Raw genomic sequence first — 20,903 nt, 5'->3', positions numbered from 1 at the left:
CCCAGCATCCAAACCCCTGAACCTGGGCTGCTGAAGCAGAGCACGTGGAACTTCAACCACTCGGCCATGGGTGTGGCCCCTGTGAGTCATTTATAAAATGAGGAAAATGACCAGAGTAATGATTCCGAACTTTTTTTTTTATTAAGATTATGATAGTTGACAACCTTGTGAAATTTCAGTTGTGCATTATTGTTAGTCATGTTGTAGGTACACCACTTCACACTTAGTGCCCTCCCACACCCCCCTTTCCCCTGGTAACCACCGATCAGTTCTCTTTGTCTTTATGTTAACTACCACCTCTGAGTGGAGTCATACAGAGTTCGTCCTTCTCTGTCTGGCTTATTTCACTCCACATAATACCCTCAAGGTCTATCCATGTTGTTGTGAATGGGACGACTTTGTTCTTTTTTATGGCTGAGTAGCATTCCATTGTATATATATCTATCATATCTTCTTTATCCAACCATCAGTTGCTTGGCACTTAGGTTGGTTCCATGACTTGGCTATTGTGAATAATGCTGCAGTGAACATAGGGGTGAATGGGACTTTTGGAATTGCTGATTTCAGGTTCTTAGGCTAGATACCCAGTAGTGGGGTGGCTGGGTCATAAGGTATTTCTATTCTTAACTTTTTGAGAAATCTCCATACTGTTTTCCATAGTGGCTGCACCAGTTTGCATTCCCACCAAAAGTATATGCAGGTTCCTTTTTCTCCACAGTCTCTCCAACATTTGTCACTCTTGGTTTTGGGATATTCTAACAGGTGTAAGGTGATATCTTAGTGTAGTTTTGATTTTCATTTCCCTGATCTTCCTGCCTTTACAACAGAAGTAAATATTTAAAGGATGGTTATTTCTTGCTATTAACCCGTGACCTATGCTAATTTCCCATGCTTTACAAATGCTCCTTGTTTATAGATTGTTTCATTAGGTTAGTTAAAAAGTAACTAGGGAGAAAATAATGAAAGGTGAACTGAAGTCAAATGCAGACTTTCAACTTTAGGATATCACCTCCACTAAAACGCCTTGCTCATCCCAGCAGGGGTACCTCAGAATCCCATTAACTCTGAATCTTTCTGAAAAGATTGTAGCTTTCATTTAACTGTCTTTTAATATCAGACAGGTTTTAAAAAATTAAAACCAGATTAATCTGGTATTCCTGATATTAAATGATTTTTCCAAATTTTTCTTCTCCTCTTTTGCTTATACATTACTTTCACAAAGTACTGGAATAACTTTTGATTTCACTTTATTAATGAGTAGAAACTGTTTAGTGTTGAGAATAAGTAGTAAAAGTTCCCTATCATATACTGAGGGATTATCCAAATTTGGATCTCTACCTTCAGAGAATATATTTCCTCAATGCAGTACTTATTAGAATTTTTATTTTTTAAAGAGAAATTTTAAGAAAAAGAACTCAAATTTCTTGCTAAAAGTAGGTATATTTAATAATGCAAAGAAAATTGTTTAGTATATTCCTCTATAAATGTGTATGCATGCACAAAATGGAAAGTTATTATATTTTCAAAAATAACTTTTTATCTTTATCAAAAGTAGAAGTTTATTCTAGAAAATATACAAAACAGAGGGAAAAGTAAAGGGGAAAAATCCTACACGTATAGAGCATGTTCATTTCTTAGTTTATGGTTACTTCTATAAACATAAGATATTACAAACTGTTTTAAATCAAGCTTTTCCCCTTCAGCAATATCTGGGGAAGATCTCTAAACATTATCTGGTGTAGAGCTAATTTCTCATTTTCAAATATTTGAAACGCAAAAATTTGTGCTATTCCTTATGGATTAGTAGTCACTTTGATTCTAGTCACTTTGACTCCAATATTTCAAAAATATACTTATAATTTATCTTTATATATACTCGTTTTATTTCCAGCAGACAGTTCTTAAGAAAAGAATTGATGGAATGAAAGATGTATAAATATTTAATTTTCATAGAAGCTGCTCCTCTATTTTTCTTGGAACACTGTGCATTTTCGACTTTTTAATTCAGGCTTCTTAGATTTTTATATCTGGTTATATTTTTGGTTTAATTATTACAGTTCTTTCCTTAAAAGGTGCCAGTAATGTGCATGCTGATATCCCTTTGCCAGTTTACCATTTTCTTTCTACTCATGTTAATATTTTGTTCATTTCAACTTTTTCCTTGGCTCTACTATTCAAGCACTTGCCTTATTTTCATTAGTGATTATTCTGTTACTTATACTTTTGATTTGACCTTCCTTTCTGTGATGGCCTTATTTTACTCTTCAACATTTGTTCTTGAATTATTCTATTTCATTTTGTTATTCCTTTCCTAGATTTTTTCTGTGAGCCACTCATTCACTTCTGTAAAGATAATTCCTTCATTATGATTTTTTTTTAAATTCACAATAATATGCAGCCATACTTCCTTTGTGGCAAGATCTTTAAGGCAGTGTTCTCTCTTTGACATAGATTAATGGTTTATTCATCCTTTTCGTATCTAATTTATATGTACATATATATAATATATATTAACACACATATATATATTAATTTGATTTATTTTTAGCTATTCTTCTTTCTAAAAGTTTCTGTCTTCCTGGAATATTCAGAAAGTTCATAAGGGAGTAGCAAGATAAATATTCCTAATTCTCATGACACAGATTTGTCTTTATGAATTAGAGTCTATTTAACATTTTATGGACAAACATAACCCAACACGGACAGCAGCTCCATGAGACTCTATTCTACTCCTTGTGGGACAGTCGCCTAAGTCTCTGCCAAATGATTTTAGGAAACCACCTGGCCTCAGACTATCTATACTGGCCAAGGAAGGAGGGGTCGGGGCCCTCCCATGGTCTACCACCTGCATGTACATCAGCAACTGACAAGTTCAAACCTACCTACACCAGAGAGTCCAAGAGGTGAGAATACTGCCCAGTATTACTGAGATCTCTGAACAGATTCCCAGGGCCCCCAAGACCACTGAGCTATTTTCTTGGCTGGTCTTTTCAAGGTGGAGACCATGACTATGGACTGGATCTCAGACTGTTGCTTGTGTGATTTTCGTACTCGCCTCTAGACCCTAATCAGCTGTTTACTCTCAGGGCTACACCGTGCCTTACCCCTAATAGCTGCATGAATTACCCTAATTTCAAATTTTCACTGAAGAAAATCTGCTCAACATAAAATACACCATTTTAAGTATTTGAAAGTACACAAGTCAGTGACGTTTAGGACAATGATAATGTTGTGTGGCTATCACTACTATCTAATTCCAGAACATTTTTAATACCTTGCAAAGAAACCCAGCCTCGCTGTCTCTGTGCTTTGCCCTAACCCAAGTCCACAGAAAGACCTTATCTGTTTCCTCTCCCTGCAGATTTGCTATTCTGGGCATTTCATTCAAATGGAATCATAGAATCTGTGGCTTTGTGTACCACTTCAATTAGCACACTTTTTTAAGGATCATCCAGGGCCTAGCACGTGGCAGTGCTTTCTTCCTTTTTAGGGCTGTGTTATATCCCATAGTATCAATATGCCACATTTGCTTTATGTGTTCATAATTTGGTGGAAAATTGGGTTTATTTCATTTTTGGGCTACTGTGAATAATGCTGCTTTGAATGTCCATGGACAGGTTTTCCTGCGAACATATGTTTTCCATGTTCTTTTGGAGATGCCTCACAATGGACTGTCCAACTCAAAGGCAATGATTGCTTGAAGATGTTAAGAAATGCAAAGCTGTGCTCTACAGTGGCTGCATCATTTTACGTTCCCACCAGTGATGTATGAGGTCTCCCCTTCTTCCTCATCTTTACCAACACTTGTGATTTTCCTTTATGTTGAATACAGCCTACACATTGAGTTCGAAACAGTAGCACATTGTGGTTTGAATTTCCCTTTCCCTAATCATGAATGACATCTAGCATCTCTCTTGTGCTTATGGGCCATCCGCATATCTTCTGGAGAAATGTCTATTTCAACCATTTGCCTATTTTAATTGTTTTATTTGTCTTTTATTATTGAGTTCTAAGAGATATTTATGTATTCTGAACACTAGATTATACAAGTTGAAAGTCGGCAGAATTCAAGACCCAAGTTTCAACAATGGATAGAACATCCAGACGGAAAATAAGGACACGGTAGAAATAAATGACATTAAATACTAAGAACATTTTATTGAAGAGCAGCAGAATACACCTTCTTCTCAAGAGCACACAGAGTATTTTCCAGAAGGGATCACGTTTGAGGTCACAAAACAAATCTTAACAAAATTAAGACGATTGAAATCATACCAAGCATCTGTCCTGAACACAATGGCGTGAGACTAGAAATCAATATCCGGAGGAAACCTGGATCATTCCTGAGAGATGGAAATTAAACAGCAACCTCTTACACAGACATTAGGTCAAAGAGGAAATCAAGAGAGAAATTAAAAAATAGCTCAAGACAAACAAAAAGAATTAAAAACACACCAAAATTATGGGATGCAGCAAAAATAATACTGAGGGAAGTTTGCAGTGATCAACTTGTAATGTCTTAAAGAAGAAGGACCTCAAATTGACAACCTAAGTGACAACACACAGAACTAGGAAAAGGGAAAACTGAATCCAAAGCTAACAGAAGGATGGAAGTCACAAAGGTGAGAACAGAAGAAAGGAAATAGAGGAGAAAGACAAAAGATCAAAAGGATGAGTCAATTTTTTGAAAAAATAAAATTGACCAACCCTTAGAAGACAGAACGCCTGACAGAAGAAAAGAGAGAACAATCAAGTAAAGTAAATGAGAAGTGAAAGAGGAGGCCTCACAATCGATGCTTCAGAAATAAGATCATAGAGACGCTTCTGAGCTCTTGCTCACTAACACACTGGGTGACCCAGCAGACTAAGTTCCTAGCAACAACCTACCCAGTCTCACTCATGAGGAAACAGACAACTGAACAGACCAGTGACAGATACGGAGGCTAAGTCAGTGATCACAAATCTATCATTTAAAGAAAAAGACCTTTCTAATTTCCACTAGACACACTTAAAACCGGTTACACGCCAAGCCAATCTTTATTTGAGTTATTTACTTAATGTTAAAATACAGCTGATAAAAATATTCATAATGCTCTTTTATGTAGAGAGTTTGAAGGTAAAGTTTCTTGAGAAAACTACAGGTTTTTGTACTTGGTACACAGGGAATGAAATTCTAAAGCACGGAGAATGCGCATTTCTTCACATGATTAGCGCCCCAGTTTTAGTGAATACCTCTGAGAGATGAGCAAATACAATAAAGTGTATGACTAAAGCATCACACTTCACTCAAGACTCATTCTATATAGCCACCCTATCTGCAAATATTTAGTATGTTATTTCTAATACTTCACAGTATCACTGCCATCGATGATAGTAATACTAAATTTCCCTTTGAAAGCATCCTAACTTGCCAATTTCTTTGACTTTCTAATACTAGAACACTTATACAGGTAAACTGAATATGTTAAAAATGAAATGGAAAACAAGGTAAAATTAAGCTAGCATAACAAAATTATTTGACGTACTTGAATATTTGAAGAAGATAAAGTTAGATAAAATTTATTTGAAAAAGTAAAATGTCAACAATTTTAAAATTAAATAAGGTGTTTGAAAAATGGTTATATGCATTTAAATATAATGTATTTAATATTTATAATTAATTTTATATTTGTATGATTTAGAGATGCTGCAAGTATACATTTTTACCAAATGAAATGGGTGTATATTAAAATTAATTCCGCGTCAAAGCCCAGATCAATGGCAAACATTGCTAAAAAGAATAAGCTTCTGAGATTAAGAATTAAATCTAAAAGTGGAAAATTTTTATTATCAAATATAAATTACAAAAGTTGTTTTTAGTCAGATTTTTTAAAGGAAAATTATTTCTCAGCATTGCCGGATCTCATAGCATGCACAAGATGGCAACATTCTACATAATACCCACTTTCTCCAGAGGGGTGTGGAGAACCACATTAGATTTTGGTCAGCTCTGAAGTGGCTGCCACCAGGTTGTTTGTCCTAATTCTCTAATAGTAAATGAACTTGACAAAGATTTCTCTTTTTTTCCACACTTGGACTTGAAAGATTTCATTGTTTGTGGTCAAGTAGATTGATTCAAATAATCTCACAAAGTAAAAGGGTTCATAGCTCAGGGAAGATGCTTTCCGAACATTTCCTGAATTGAGTTTGGATTGTTATCCTCATTAGATCTTTTACTTCTAGTGTTTCTCATACGCCTGCTGCCTGATTAAAACTCATCCTTACAATATGAATCAAGAAATGTGGCCAAAGAAGGATGTGATTGGTTTTCAAAATAGACAGATAATCTCTGAATTTTTAACTACGAAGACATACCTTTTATTTTACACACATTGAATAATGCACCTTTCCTGATATAAAATGTTAAGGGCTCTTTAGAGCAAGTAGCAAATTAGAATCCCCTTGACTGTCAACGAGTGGTTCCAGCAACATATCGATTATGACTGGTTGTAAAATAAAATTTGTCCCTAGTTTGTGTTATTATTTACAAAGTACAGTATTTGTTTTTTCGTGTGTAAGTAGAAATTTAAACTTACTTTTTGGATATTGTTGAAATCCTCTCTCTCTTTTTCTCTGTATCTCTTTTATTTATTTTAAATCACTTGTAATTCACGTATAGATTCCATGATACTTCATGCCTAGATAGTATATTTATGCTCTGAGTTTTTCCAACAATGACTTCATAAATATTTTTAGATATATGATACAATTTAATTTCACTCGTTGAATTTGGTTGTTATATCTTCTTAGTCACTTTTCGACTCTCAACTTGATTCAACTTTTTTATTTTGTGACATCAATTTCTTATGAACGAATGACAGTTGTCTTATAGCTTGTCCTGCTTCTGGATTTACTTAATGATTTCTTCTTAATTCCATTTATTTCCTATAATTTAGAAACAAGGTTTAAGGAATTAATTATATTTAGATTAAATATTTTAGCAAATATACTTCATGATGTATCATATCAGAAACACCATAAGTAGTTGCTTTTTCATTTTCTTTCAACATCATGTACAAGTTTGTGACAAGGCAAAAATTTTTTTCAGCTTTATTGAGATACAATTGCTAAGGTACATCTTAAAAGGTCTCATCCCCAGAAAAAAAATTGTAACTACATGAAAATGTGCTTTTAATATCATTTTTAACTAGTGTCTTGTCTTTGAGGAAAGATAATGAAAATGGGCTTCTTTCTTCCCCACATTCAGTAATTCTGTAACATTAGGCTATGTGATAGTCACAAATAAAGGGTTAAAAAAGTATTAAATTTTTGCAATTCTTACCTCACTCATGGACTTCATCATGCTTGTTTCATGAGCTTTAACATTTGTGTGACTCAAATATTTCACCAATATCTGAAAGTCAATATATAGCTATTAGCAATAATTTTACCAACAAGCTTTGCTCATGGTATTGGTGTTTTATTCTAATTTGAAATGAAGGTAACCTAAAAGATTTCACAGTTATTAGTCAAGAATATGCTTGATCAGCAATAGCAGTGTGAAAATCAATAAACAGAAACCTCACTTAAAATAGAATTGAGAGGCCAGAAAGGAGAGCTCTCACATGTATTAACCATTGCAGAGCCCAACAGGAAGAAGACTTCCTCTTCCTGCCCAGTAATAGCCAAGGAGAGACTGTCACAACACAGCCAATGAAAAGCCGCCACGCTTTGATCTCCCAGTCTCCTCCAATGGACTTTTTGCTTACAATAGCTCTCCCAACTTTCTTTGCCCCTCTATAAGAGGGTTTCTCCTCCCCTTGTTGCTCAGGACTTGCATGTGGCTCGCCATAGTTGCAGACTCCAAATTGCAGTTCTTTGCTGATCCTAGGTGAAGCCATTTTTGCTGGAGAAATAATTGGCTGTCTGTTTCTTTAAGGTCAAGACCAGAAACAATGTTGAAGTCACCATGTAATAGAGCCTTCTAAATACTGACACTGAAATCAAATTGTAAATTAAAGCTCTTGTTGAGTTTATCCCTAACATGTGAATGCGTATACAAATGCAAAAATGAACAGTTTCTTATAGAAAAATGAAATCTAAAATAAAAGTCTCTCTATATCTTGAATCTAACTTACAATTTCCACTGTGTCATTCTATATCGGTCAAATGTTGCCAAAATAATATTGTGAAACAAACTACCCCAAAATTCTGGATCCTGAAATGGGAATCATTCATTTTCATCTGTGCGTTTGTACGTAAGTTTATTTAGGGTGAGCTCATCTGGGCTTAGCTCCAAGCTGGAGATTGCCAGTTTCTTTCATCTGTCTCCCATCCTCTATGTATCAGCAGGCTAGCAGAGGCATCTTCTTCTTCTTCTTTTTTTTTTTTGAGGAAGATTAGCCCTGAGCTAACATCTACCGCCAAACCTCCTCTTTTTGCTAGGAAGATTGGCCCTGAACTAACACCTTTGCCCATCTTCCTCTACTTTATATGTGGGATGCCTGCCACAGTATGATTTGATAAGTGTGTGTAGGTCCACACCCAGGATCGGAACAGGCAAACCGTGGGCCTCTGAAGCGGAGCATGCGAAGTTAACTGCTATGCCACTGGATGGGCCCCAGAGACATCTTCTTACTGTGGCAATACAAGAACCACATGAAGGAAAGTCCAACTGTGCAAGTCCATTTTAAGCCTCAATTTGCACAATGTCTGCTAGCATCCTTTGAATCAGGGAACCACATGCCCCAGTCCAAAGACAAAGGTTAGAGAAATAACCTCTGCCTCTAAAGGGAGAAAATGCAGGGTTATGTGACCAACTGCCTGGATACAGAAAGGAAAGAAGCATTTGTTCCAATTACTCAATTTAGTACACTTCTGATGTATTGTCCACTCTGGACTCATCAAATGTAAGAAGTATTTCCTTAACTTTCTATAAGCTTTCATGCTTTGGGCATTTAATTTCACTTGCCAATGACTTTTCCTAAATTTGTACTCTTTCCCTCTGTGTCTCCCTCTGTATCTGTCTCTCCCTCTTTCTTAGCCTATGAAAACAACATGAAGTGTATATTCTCAGTGAGTTATTTTTCAAAACATCTAAATTTTTTTGTCTGTGACAGAGAGCAAAGAGAACAGAAAAAATGCGAAAGTCGGTGAGATATTTCGGGGGAAACCTAAACTAATGAGGAGGAAGAGTACACAAAACAACCTTGGTTACCTGTCCCCCTTAGCGAACAAGTGTGAGGAATGTGCCCGTGCAGGGTTTCCTATTGACCGGGTCCCGGCTTCCTTTGCACATGTAGCGCTGTACAGATATCTGCGCTCATGCTCTCCATTAATACTGTGAATACAAAGTACACTGTAATTACAATGCAATCCACTGCCGGGAACTGCTGAGAGGCTAATTAAGTAATTTCTACAAATTACTTTTAGATGCTTCAAGGAAAGTAGTTTATGGATGTCAATTATAGTATCGAAGTATTTGCTGCTAGTTATTGTCTGAAAAAAATGACTACTCCCATCTTTGTTTAATGTGTTGAATATTGTCCTTAGTTATATAACGTGTTGACAATTTTCCCTATTTTCCTTCCTAGAGAAGTAAATAAAGTTTTGTTCAAATTAACTGTGAACATAGAATTTTTCAAACAAATAAATGGAAAATTACCTTAATAGAAATTAATAAAAATAATTAAATAGAAAACAAATCACATGTGATTCTATAGCATCAGAATAATTGTAAAATATCAAAATACTTTATTGAGATGTTAAGGAAACTTCGAGCAGAACTTTGTGTGTCATTAATCATGAAAGACTCTGTTCTTCAAAAGTCGAAGTAATTTTTATTATAATCTTACTAAGAGAATTTTTCTGTAAAAACATTTCAACGATGCAATAAATAGACAAAGAATAAATCTATAGAGCTATGCACAGCTAGATACGTGGATAATCCACAGCTTCCTGGATGTGGGAGTAGTTCTACAACTTCATCATTCAGCATTAAAAAAGGAGTATTTTTTAAATATATTTTACAAAACAAAGATACGTGTATGCATCATTTAAAGCGATTAGAAATCTACCAATCTTTTTATTATAGTGGGGGATTCTATAAACATTTCATAATACTGTAATGAAATGGAAAATGAAAATGACTATGAAAAGTAAGCCAGATGAATTATCACAAAAGGAGGAAAGTCTGCACTATTTCTAAAATAACATTACCCCTTTTCATTTAGAAAATAGTAGGGAATGTCTTCATTAAAACAATTAGTAACTTTGAATTTGGGCACGTTTAAAGAAAATTTCCAAGTATTTCAATATTAAGGAATATAATGTATGCAGAATATTCATGTGTGAATTGTGAACAGAAAAAAATCAGCATATATAAAAAGGACATTTTGTCCTAGACTTATAGTCTCTTTTATTATATGATATTTATATATTTCTGCTTGTATTTTTCTATTGACACTTCTACCTAGACTTATCTAGACTTACTTTTAACAGTTTCAAGCTGAATATACCTACATTTATAAGTATGATAAAAATGATGTGATAATGTTTCTCATACACTTTAATGCAAAAAGCTTAATTATATTTCACATTATATCTTAAATATATTGACAGGCCAAAATACAAAAAAAAATGTGTTTTCATGACATATTTTGCATCTCATATCTTAAAACATTTTAACTTACATGGATGAATATGAATAAACATCAATTGAAATATTAATTTTATGTACCAAATTCAACTAATTATCATTCTCAGAAGAAGGTGATCTTTCTTTTGCTTTCTTTTTATTGAGGAAGATTCACTCTGAGTTAACATCTGTGCCAATCTTCCTGTATTTTGTGTGTGGGTTGCTGCCACAGCATGGCTGCTGATGAGTGGTGTAGGTCTGTGCCCGGGAATAGAATCTAGGCCACTGAAGCGGAGTGTGCCAAACTCAACCTCCAGGCAGTGGGGCCAGCCCCTAACACTTTTTTAAGATTGTAAAAATTGTAAGGGAAAACAAACTTTAGAATACACATACACACACACACGTATTCACGAAATAGTTCATTTAATAAACATTTAAATTATTAATTAATAAATGAATGGAATAGTTAATAGATTAAAAATTCTCAGAATTCTCGAATTATAACCATTTAAATCAGCATAGCCATAGATGTATTTGGAAAAATTAGCTATACCGTTTTTATGATTATACAAATTTAATTAGCACAACTTTCTCATTAAAAAGGTTATCCATAGCATCAGACTTCAGATGCCCCTAAATTGCTATTGTTATTGGCAAATGAAATTAATAAAATAATATAGGGCAAATAAGAAACCTAGATGTTGTTTCTCTCACTGAATTTAATAGACACTGGCAAGTGACCCTAACCTCCTGGCAAATCCCTTACCCTCTCTGCACCTCAGTTCCCGCCACTGTAAAATGAATGGCTGTGCTAAATGAACACCACATTCACTTTGTTCTCTGAGATTTCCTGCACCTCTGAAAAAGACTTCTGAATAGTAGGATGTAAAAACTCTGATTACCTGCTAAACCTTACATTTCTATTTTGTAATATGTTCATTTCCTAAAAATTTGAAACTTTATTTGTACATTTCCATTATGTTTATTTATGGACTTTTCACTAATGGAATTTTGAGCATATATATCTTCCTAGAGCTTAAAACATTTCTCTCAACTTTACCTTCATCTGACTCACTTTTGCAAATAATTAAATGTCTCAAGGTGTCAAAACTAATTTGTTCACAGTAAGATGTAGCTTGGTTGTTCAGGGTTCTGAAAAGGGAAAGGCTAAAAGGGTTGGCAAATGGATTGCACTGTGAAAAATGAAGAAACTATGCCCTTAAATTGTATATCTTTAAAACTTTCTTGAAAAAAATAGATCACCTCATTTGTACTTTCCTATGCTGTGTTATAGCTATGAGAATACACAAGTTGTAAGAGCGCTATCCTAGGAAAATAACATGTACTCTTTTTACGTTTTCTGTTACAGTTTTGATCCTTTAGCTTATAGTTGATTAAAAACAAAGTAAGAGAGAACATTTTAACTAAGAATTTGCCCCATTAAATTTCTTAGTCTTGGAATTACACAATTGTCATTATTTTAAATGCTGAGAAGTAAATAATATATAGTATATGCAAAAACAAAAGCAAACAACACTTATAGACATACCTGAATGTGGATATAGGTCCCTAACCATTAAAAAAAATCACTGGCTTTGGCTTACAAGAGGTGAAGTAAGTAAATCTTGAAAATTGGAAACTAATTCCACTTTACTTTTCTGAAGTTTTCATATCTTAAATCCATGTTTCTAAAATCTATTTCACATGTATTAATTAACTGAAGTTCAGTGTTTATTTTATTTCTTAACTATACATAATATCACTTTCTTATTTTATTTATATACTAAAATAGTACATTTTTGCTTCAGATTATTGAATGAATTGGACTTTATTAAACCAATTTAATTCTAATGTTTCCTTCTAATCATATTAATATGGACATCCTATTGCTTTTCACTAGTCAAAGTAGAATATCATTACTTTGATCCTTAGACTCAATACACCTATATACAATTAATCTTATGAAGACAGAATTTTTAAGGAGTACTATTTACTTTTTTTTTTTCTGCTTTATCTCTCCAAACCCCCCCGTACATAGTTGTATATCTTAGTTGTAGGTCCTTCTAGTTGTGGGATGTGGGACGCCGCCTCAAAGTGGCCTGACGAGTGGCACCATGTCCGCACCCAGGATCCGAACCCTGGGCCGCTGCAGCGGAGCGCACAAACTTAACCACTCGGCGACGGAGCCGGCCCAGTATGATTTACTTTTGACCGATCTGAGCGTAGAAGTTTGGTACATTAGAGTCAGAGCTTTCTATCCCTTTCAAGTTTCAAAACATAGGATCCCAACACTCAGAGCTACATTAATATTACAAATAGATTGATGATAATAAATTAAGCTACACAATGAGAAGTAGGATTCTAAATATGTCTACTTATTGAGTATTTTAAACAAGCCAGGCACTGTGTTAATTATGTTATAGATATAATTTTTAATTCTCACAAGCCTTCAAGTTAGGTATTTTTCTTCTTTTCATTTTTCAGTGAAAGTAATTAATTCACCCAAAATCACACAACTGAAGGTTGACCCAGTATTAGAAGTCATGATTTCTCCAACTCCAAGGCATTTTTTGACTTCTTGATTCTACACACTAATACGTGACAACTATAAATAAAAGAATCGTGTATCCTGCTTTGCTCAAGTGAGCCTGTCTTTCCTCCTGTTGTCTTAGAAAAATAAATATAGAGCTTTCTTCATTATCAGAAAAATCCTGGTTTGGATGAAAAATTATATGGTGTCCCTAAATATAGAAATTATATAAGGGATTTTTACTTTAATATCTAATCAACAAGGCATTTGTGAAAATCATTAATTAGCTCAGTATAATCTGTATTCCAGTAAAGTCTAGCTCCTTTTCTGCAGTTCCTCAGCTGCTGTTTTCTCATTACGACTGTGCAAAGTGCCAGTCTGTTGTGTCAGGAAACTTATTACTGAAATTGTGATTGTTTATTACGTTGTTCAGTGCATAGTTCTTTAAGCGCCAAATTGTCCATTGATTTCTGAAGAAGGCTTTGCCAATTCCAGTCTGCCTGTTCTTGGAATTGAAGAGTCGGGGTAAAATTTAGTTCTGTTTAATCAAGCAACCAGTTCTATGGTTGAGCCTATATGGGTTTTTGTTTGTTTGGATTCTCTATGTAGATACACCTGGGTCAAAGTTCAACATGTTGGCAGGGTAGGAGGTGTATTTTAAATTTTTCCTGGCAATGTCAGTTGAAAAATGGATCTCTCCTCTAGTAGTGCCATAAGATCCTGAAAAACGCCACTAACCCTCACCTGGCCACAGCAGTTAGGGAGCAATTCTGATTAATGACGTGGTCACCTGCTTAGAGCAGGTTATTACACATAAACATCCATTTCTCGAAGAAGCATCGTGGACCTCTGGCCTTGAATAAAATTTGTAACTCCACATTTCTTTTTAAACTACTTAAGATCTACAATTTCTCTAACTAATGGAAAAAGCAGAATGTAGAGTATGAAGAATAGGTTGTGAGTCATATAGATGCAATTGTTAATCCATGTCCTGCCACTTATTAGGGTGTGACCTCAGATAAATCTCTTAAACACCTTCAGCCTCCAAGTTCTTATCATCATATAAAGATCTGAGTGCATAATACACTATGCTGTCCAAGGAAGAGGTGATTTATAGCTCAGACAAAGCGTTTATCTCAGGGCCTGGAGCCTAGTACTCGCTCAGTAAAATATAGCTACTATGGTATGATTGTTACATTGCACACTCAGTTTTAAACATCAAGTTTGCAACTACCCAGAGACACAAAATTGTGAAAATCACAACATAACTTCCACAGTCTAGATAGATGGACTGTAATGCAGAGTGAAAATACAAACTCAACTATTTTAATTGTAGATGTGAGAACATTTTATAACATTTGAATTCATCATTAGTATTTATTATCTTCTACTGGTTTCCATACAAAACTATTTTCCTCATTTTCTTAAAAATAGACTCAAATAAATTTTAGATAAATTAATGCCTTAAACAAAAATCAAGGTATCTGCCTTCTAGTTCCTAGACTGACAATGTGTTCTTTGGGGAAAAAATATCGAATTGATTAATTCTTATTCATAAGGAGGAAATGTGTAAAATAATCTGTCCACAATGATAAAGATAAGATTTCTGTTAACTCTTGGAGGAGATGGATTTGTGGCTGCTAAGTTTAATACCTTATGGGGAAAATATCTGTTAATATTCAGCAACTCTTAGGAATATGTGTTTGTTCCCTAAAATGAAATAAATATGATGGAATATTTACAACAGATAAAAATCAATAACATTTCACCCATGTTATTTCAGAACTAATATGACTCTATGGAAGATCTTCATTCCATAATTTCTTATGTTATAGAAACTTTTTAAAGACTCCTTCACTATATTTTTTTCTCAGTGGTATATTATTTCATGGTGAATACCATTCTAATAATAGTAGTTAAAATTTATGATCCCCATATCAATAATATGATTATGTTTCCAAAGACACAGAGTTTCTTACATGTTTGACAAATAAGTTTTAAAATTTTACTTAATAATTTTGATCTGAGTAAATCATTTTGAAACTTAATACTCATTTTGTAATCTTCACCGTGTCCATGGTGACTTCACAACAGTCCAAGCCCTTTTTATAAATGCAGTTAAGCTTGTATCCTTAGCAGATCAAGTACAAATACTTCCACTCTGTTCTCTTAACTTTTAACCCACTATTTTTCAACTCCAACTTAAAATTCTCATTTTTCCCTCCTATTTTTTCCAGATAAAAGTGGCCTTCTATATCTAATAGAACAAAGGTTTATCTCAGTTCAGGGAAAATAGTTATTCTAATTGCAAGTGCCATAGAATATGTTTTCTGTAAAAGATGAGATTTTGCTAAATACACTCACAAATTAGTTCATCATACTTTTTTGATCTCTCTAATTTATACCAGGTAGTTCAGCTTCTGATTGTTTGCTAATATTCAGGGACACTGAGCATTAATAAGAAACCATATCCTTTAATTTGCATGAAAACATAGATTCCTATAGAAAGAACAGGAACCTGATTTACATTGCTATTCAGGAAGTTTTGGAAATTATCACGTGTGAAGATGTGTTGAAGAGTTAGGCGTGCACTAAAAGAAAAACCTAAACATTACTGTGGGACTTTGCCTTTCCAGCCTCAAACCTTGAACTTCATATCATTGTTTGTGTTCTCTGATGAAGCAAGAATGTGTTTGAAATCAAGAACCACTTTCCTGAGGGCAGCAGAGCTACTTCAGGACCCATGACCGCCTGTGCAAGTAGATTATTAGAAGAGGAAGAAATTCAGATAGACAAAGAGAAATATCAGACAGCATTGGTTAAGAGACAATTAGCAGCAGCATCAGCAGCAATCCATGAAGAGAAAAATAATAATAATGTAAAAGAGTTAGTATGAGTCCCCTCCACGTTCCTCCATAAAGATCCTTGTTTTCTGAGAGTAATAGAAACGATACTATGGTGGAAGATATTGGATTTGCATGGTAAAGAAACAAGACTACTTCTTTGGGAAAATGTCTGTGCGTACCCTCTGCCCATTTTTTGATCAGTTTGTTTGTTTTTTTGTCATTGAGTGGTATGAGTTCTTTGTATATTTTGGAAATCAACCCCTTGATTTGCAAATATATTCTCCTGGTTGGTGGGCTGTCTTTTCATTTTGTTCATGGTTTCTTTTGCTTGCAGAAGGTTTTTAGTCTGACATAGTCCCATTTGTTTATTTTCTCTTTTATTTCCCAGGCCTGAGTAGACACGGTATTCAAAAAGATGCTGCTAAGACTGATGTCAAACAGTGTACTGCCTATATTTTCTTCTAGGAGTTTTATGGTTTCAGATCTTACATTGAAGTCTTTAATCCATTTTGAGTTAATTTTTGTGTATGGTGTAAGATAATGGTCTACTTTCATTCTTTTGCATGTGACTGTCCAGTTTTCCCAACACCATTTATTGAAGAGACTTTCCTTTCTCTATTGTATGTTCTCGACTCCTTTGTCAAAGATTAGCTGCCCATAGATGTGTGGTTTTATTTCTGGGCTTTCAAATCTATTCTATTGATCTATGTGTCTGTTTTTGTGCCAGCACCATGCTGTTTTGATTACTATAGCTTTGTAGTATTCTTTGAAGTCAGGGATTGTGATGCCTCCACTTTTGTTCCTTTTTCTCAGTATTGCTTTGGCTATTTGGGGTCTTTTATTGTTCCATATAAATTTTAGGATTCTTTGTTCTATTTCTGTGAAGAATGTCATTGGGATTCTGACTGTGATTGCATTGAATCTGTAGATTGCTTTCACTAATATGGACTTTTTTTTTTTGGAGTAAGATTAGCTCTGAGCTAATGTCTGCTGCCAATCCTCCTCTTTTTGCTGAGGAAGACCAGCCCTGAGCTAAGATCCGTGCCCATCTTCCTCGACTTTATATGTGAGATGCCTAACACAGTATGGCCAAGCAGTGCCATGTCCATACCCGGGATCCCAACCGGCAAACCCTGGGCCGCCAAAGCAGAACATGTGCACTTAACCACTGCACCCCCTGGCCAGCCCCTGAGCATTGAAACTATGTGTATTCTTCCAATCCATAACATTGAATATCTTTCCATTTCTTTATTTCTGCTCCAAAGGATATGAACAGACATTTTTCCAAAGAAGATATCCAGATGGCCAACAGACACATGAAAAAATGTTGAACATCACTAATTATTGGGGAAATGAAAATCAAAACTATGAGATATCACCTTACGCTGATCAGAACGGCTATAATTACCAAGACAAAATGTAAAAAATGTTGGAGAGGATGCGGAGCAAAAGGAATACTCATACACTCCTGGTCGGAATGCAAACTGGTGTAGCCACTATGGAAAACAGTATGAAGAATTCTCAAAAAGTTAAAAATAGAATACCAAACAACCTACCTATCCCGCTACAGGATGTTTATCCAAAGAACTTGAAGTCAACAATTCAAAGAGGTTTATAAATCCCTATGTTCACTGCAGCATTATTCACAATAGCCAAGACATGGAAGCAAGCCAGACAGAGAAAAACCAATACTGCATGATTTCACTCGCATGTGGAAGACAAATAAACATGTGGACAAAGAGAACACATCAGTGGTTACCAGAGGAGAAGGGTTGGAGGGCTGGAAAAAATGGGTAAACAGGCACATATGTATAGTGACAGATAAAAACTAGACTATTAGTGGTGAGCATGATGCAGTCTATACAGAAACTGATAAGCAATAATGTACCATGAAATTACACAATGTTATAACCCCCATTATGACCTCAATAAAATAATTGAAAAGAAACAAAAGAGTGCTGATGTTCAGAGAAGTGTCTTTATGTGTATCTACTCACCAGCAAGTGAAGTATTCCTTCACTTCCAAGTTTTAATTCTAACTTAATTTAAAGTACTAACAATTTCTATTAGCAAACAAAGGGTTCTTCCATTTATTAAATTCTGAATATGTGCTATGAATTCTTTGGTGAATTTATGGCTAAATTTTTATTTTTATCATTATACCAATCTAAAGGCAATTAAAATTGCTATCACTCCCTCAGAGGAGGAACTAACTCTTTTCTTGTGTCACACAATTCTTGAGATGTAGAGCCAGGATTAATTGTTGCGGATGAGATACTAAAGCACAGGTTTCCACGATCCCATGGAAGAAATATTCCCATGATATTCCTTTTGTTGTTAAAAAAAACTATATCAAATGTAAAAATGTAAATAGGCTTACATAATTTAAATATCATATTAAAATGTACAATTTGTCTCTAAATATAAAATATTTTTCTGGGGCAATTTAAACCAGAAAAGGAGAACAGGAGGAAATAAAGGCAATGGTGAAAGATAGCTCCCACTGGCTTTTAACATTCATTTTTATTAATTTAATCCTGAATGTGTACATAGGGTATTCTAGATAAGAGACAGATTTCTCATTAAATGCCTCCCAGTAAGTAATATGTCTGTTGGTGCCCGTTGCCCTAGTCCTTACCCCTAGAGCAACCTGATGAGAGCCAGGTCAGTTGTCCTAATGAGTAGCTGGACACTTCATAGGCAAGATATGGGGGAAAATGACTAACTTCTGCTTATAAAGGGGAAGGGGGCAGTTGTTCCCTCCTGAAATATAATGGGCCTGAATCCTAACTGAACCCTTTGGCATGTAAATAATCTCTCCGGGAGTCAGACAGCCTCATGGTTTTGGCTTTTACCAACTAGAGGTGTCTCCAACCCTTGGGTCTTATTTCTCCTTGAAACGACAGTCCCTAGGGAGATGTCTTAGTGGTCCACCCTGACTAACTTAGGTGCCCATCTTAGGGTGTAACCATTTGGCTTTGGGAGATAAGAGAACTTTTAAACAAATGGATATGGATTTAATCCTTATAGTACATGGATGTTTCTTAGAGAAGTGAAAGCAAATGTTCTCCCATTTTACAGCGCGTGTTTCTGTGGCTCAGGAGACTAGGCCTTTTACAGGAGCACAGAGAATTTGCCAGCAGCAGCAGAACTGTTTTTGGAAATGAGCAAGTGGCAAAGTGTTGAGAAGGGAAAAGATCTTTTGAAAACCTGTGGTAAAGCATTGTTGGCTATATGATTTGGGGAAACTTTATAACTGGCACGACATTCTCCTCTACTCTTAACAATTGTTGGAAAATTTTCTCTTGTAAACTAAGCAAGATCAGGCTTAGATTAATTTACTCAGGTGAAGAAGCATGCTTTCTCTTGTTCACTGTACGATGTGTAAGAAAGTAGAGTGTCCCTCTCCTCTTTTCCCCTTAGTGGGCCAATGAAAATGCCCCAGTGCATCCCCAGTTTACGAGTACTCAAGGCTACTAATTCTCAGTCCGCCAAACATTCATCACATATCTAAAATGCATGAAGTGTGTGAGGTTCCAATTTTTGAAGGTATCTGAATAATTAAAGTTTCATTATTCCAAAGATCATATAGTGAAATGTGTTGATAGGTTAACAGATTACTTAGGAATAAAGTGCCAAAGGCACTGTCACGATGTTCTCTTCTGCAGGCCATGCCCACAGCCAGATCTGTGCCACAACACCATCTAAATCGCTATACTGGGATGGGTTTAGGTACCTACCACATCATAGGTCAAGAGTGCTAACCACTGACTCGTGGATCTGAAGCTTCTTATTACAAAGCTAATGCATTGTACAGATTGCATCATGCCGCATGGGTCTAAGAAAAAGCACAGTGCTTATTGTTTTGCTCAAGATTTTGTGGAAAATCGTAATGCTGGATTTTGTCCAAACTTTAATTCTTTGTGAATCTTCTTTCCGTAAAATTGTCCACTTTGTAAAATGAATCTAGAATCTGAAATACAGGGCCTTAATATCATTGTCTTTGAACTTCCTTTTCTCAGCATTATCCTTGGAATTAGAGAAAAAAATGATTATTTTATTGACAACCTCTAATAAAGCTCCTTTTATTGCCCCTTTTTTTTCTGCGCAAAAAACTGCCTGCATTTTATCTGCCCCAGCACTATAAAGTATTCTGCAGGATCATTTCTCATTCTTCATAAACCGGCAGCATGCCCCAAATCAACAGTGACTGGAGTTGCTTGTCTCTAGGTCAGTTTGCTCAAACAGTTAGAACTTGTTTGTCATAAATCAGTTGAGTCCACACGCAGAGATTGATATTAATGCTTTGTTAAGAGATTTTCAGTATGGTTATTTTATACATTGCTGGTTTTGTTTGCAAAATTTAACCAGTGAAAATTGCTCCTCAAGACTCAGAAGCAGGCAACGCCACAAAGTTTACTGTCCTAAGTGGAAGTAATTGCACTCAAATTGACCCAACCTGGAATAGGAAAACATTTAGTTACAGTAATGTTCCTTTCCCTTCTCCTCCCACATGATGATCAAGGCCTTGATGCTTACCACGTCAGAAATATTAAGGAAAGGCCTGTGATCTTTTCTATTGGTGTCATCCATTTTCCTTGTGCCAAGCTCAGAGCTTAGTCATGCAGATATTTGTCATATCTTCCAAGGTCAACTCACATTGTGTTCTGTCTCCAGGTCTCATGCAGCCTGTAAGAGATTTTCCATTTCTCATGGTCCTTGTTTGAACTTCTCAGTGACATTCCACACTGGCATCTCTACATTGGTTTGTTCCGAGGGCTTACATATTCATTTTGTAGAGAAGTGTCCCCTCTGCTTGAGCACAATATTAAGAAAATATTGTGAAAGTTTCTCACAATATTTTCTTAATATTTCAACAGGCATAATGGTAAAAATACAACATTCAAAATGG

General features: G+C 35.2%; 1 long non-coding RNA gene across 1 annotated transcript; it reads right to left on the bottom strand.

Moving 5' to 3' along the window:
• Positions 1-4,133: 4,133 nt before the first annotated feature.
• LOC139081403 (uncharacterized) lies at positions 4,134-20,681 on the bottom strand. Its single transcript, XR_011536498.1, has 4 exons — positions 20,531-20,681; positions 9,197-9,319; positions 7,322-7,393; positions 4,134-6,924 (listed from the first exon to the last, which is right to left on the bottom strand). It is a non-coding gene; the product is annotated as an uncharacterized lncRNA (long non-coding RNA).
• Positions 20,682-20,903: the final 222 nt, after the last annotated feature.

Source organism: Equus przewalskii, unplaced genomic scaffold (genome assembly GCF_037783145.1).
Source record: "Equus przewalskii isolate Varuska unplaced genomic scaffold, EquPr2 contig_R1988, whole genome shotgun sequence".
NCBI classification, from domain to species: Eukaryota; Metazoa; Chordata; class Mammalia; order Perissodactyla; family Equidae; genus Equus; species Equus przewalskii.
Note: the sequence above shows the minus strand (reverse complement) of the source record. Positions and strands in the feature narration are given on the sequence as shown.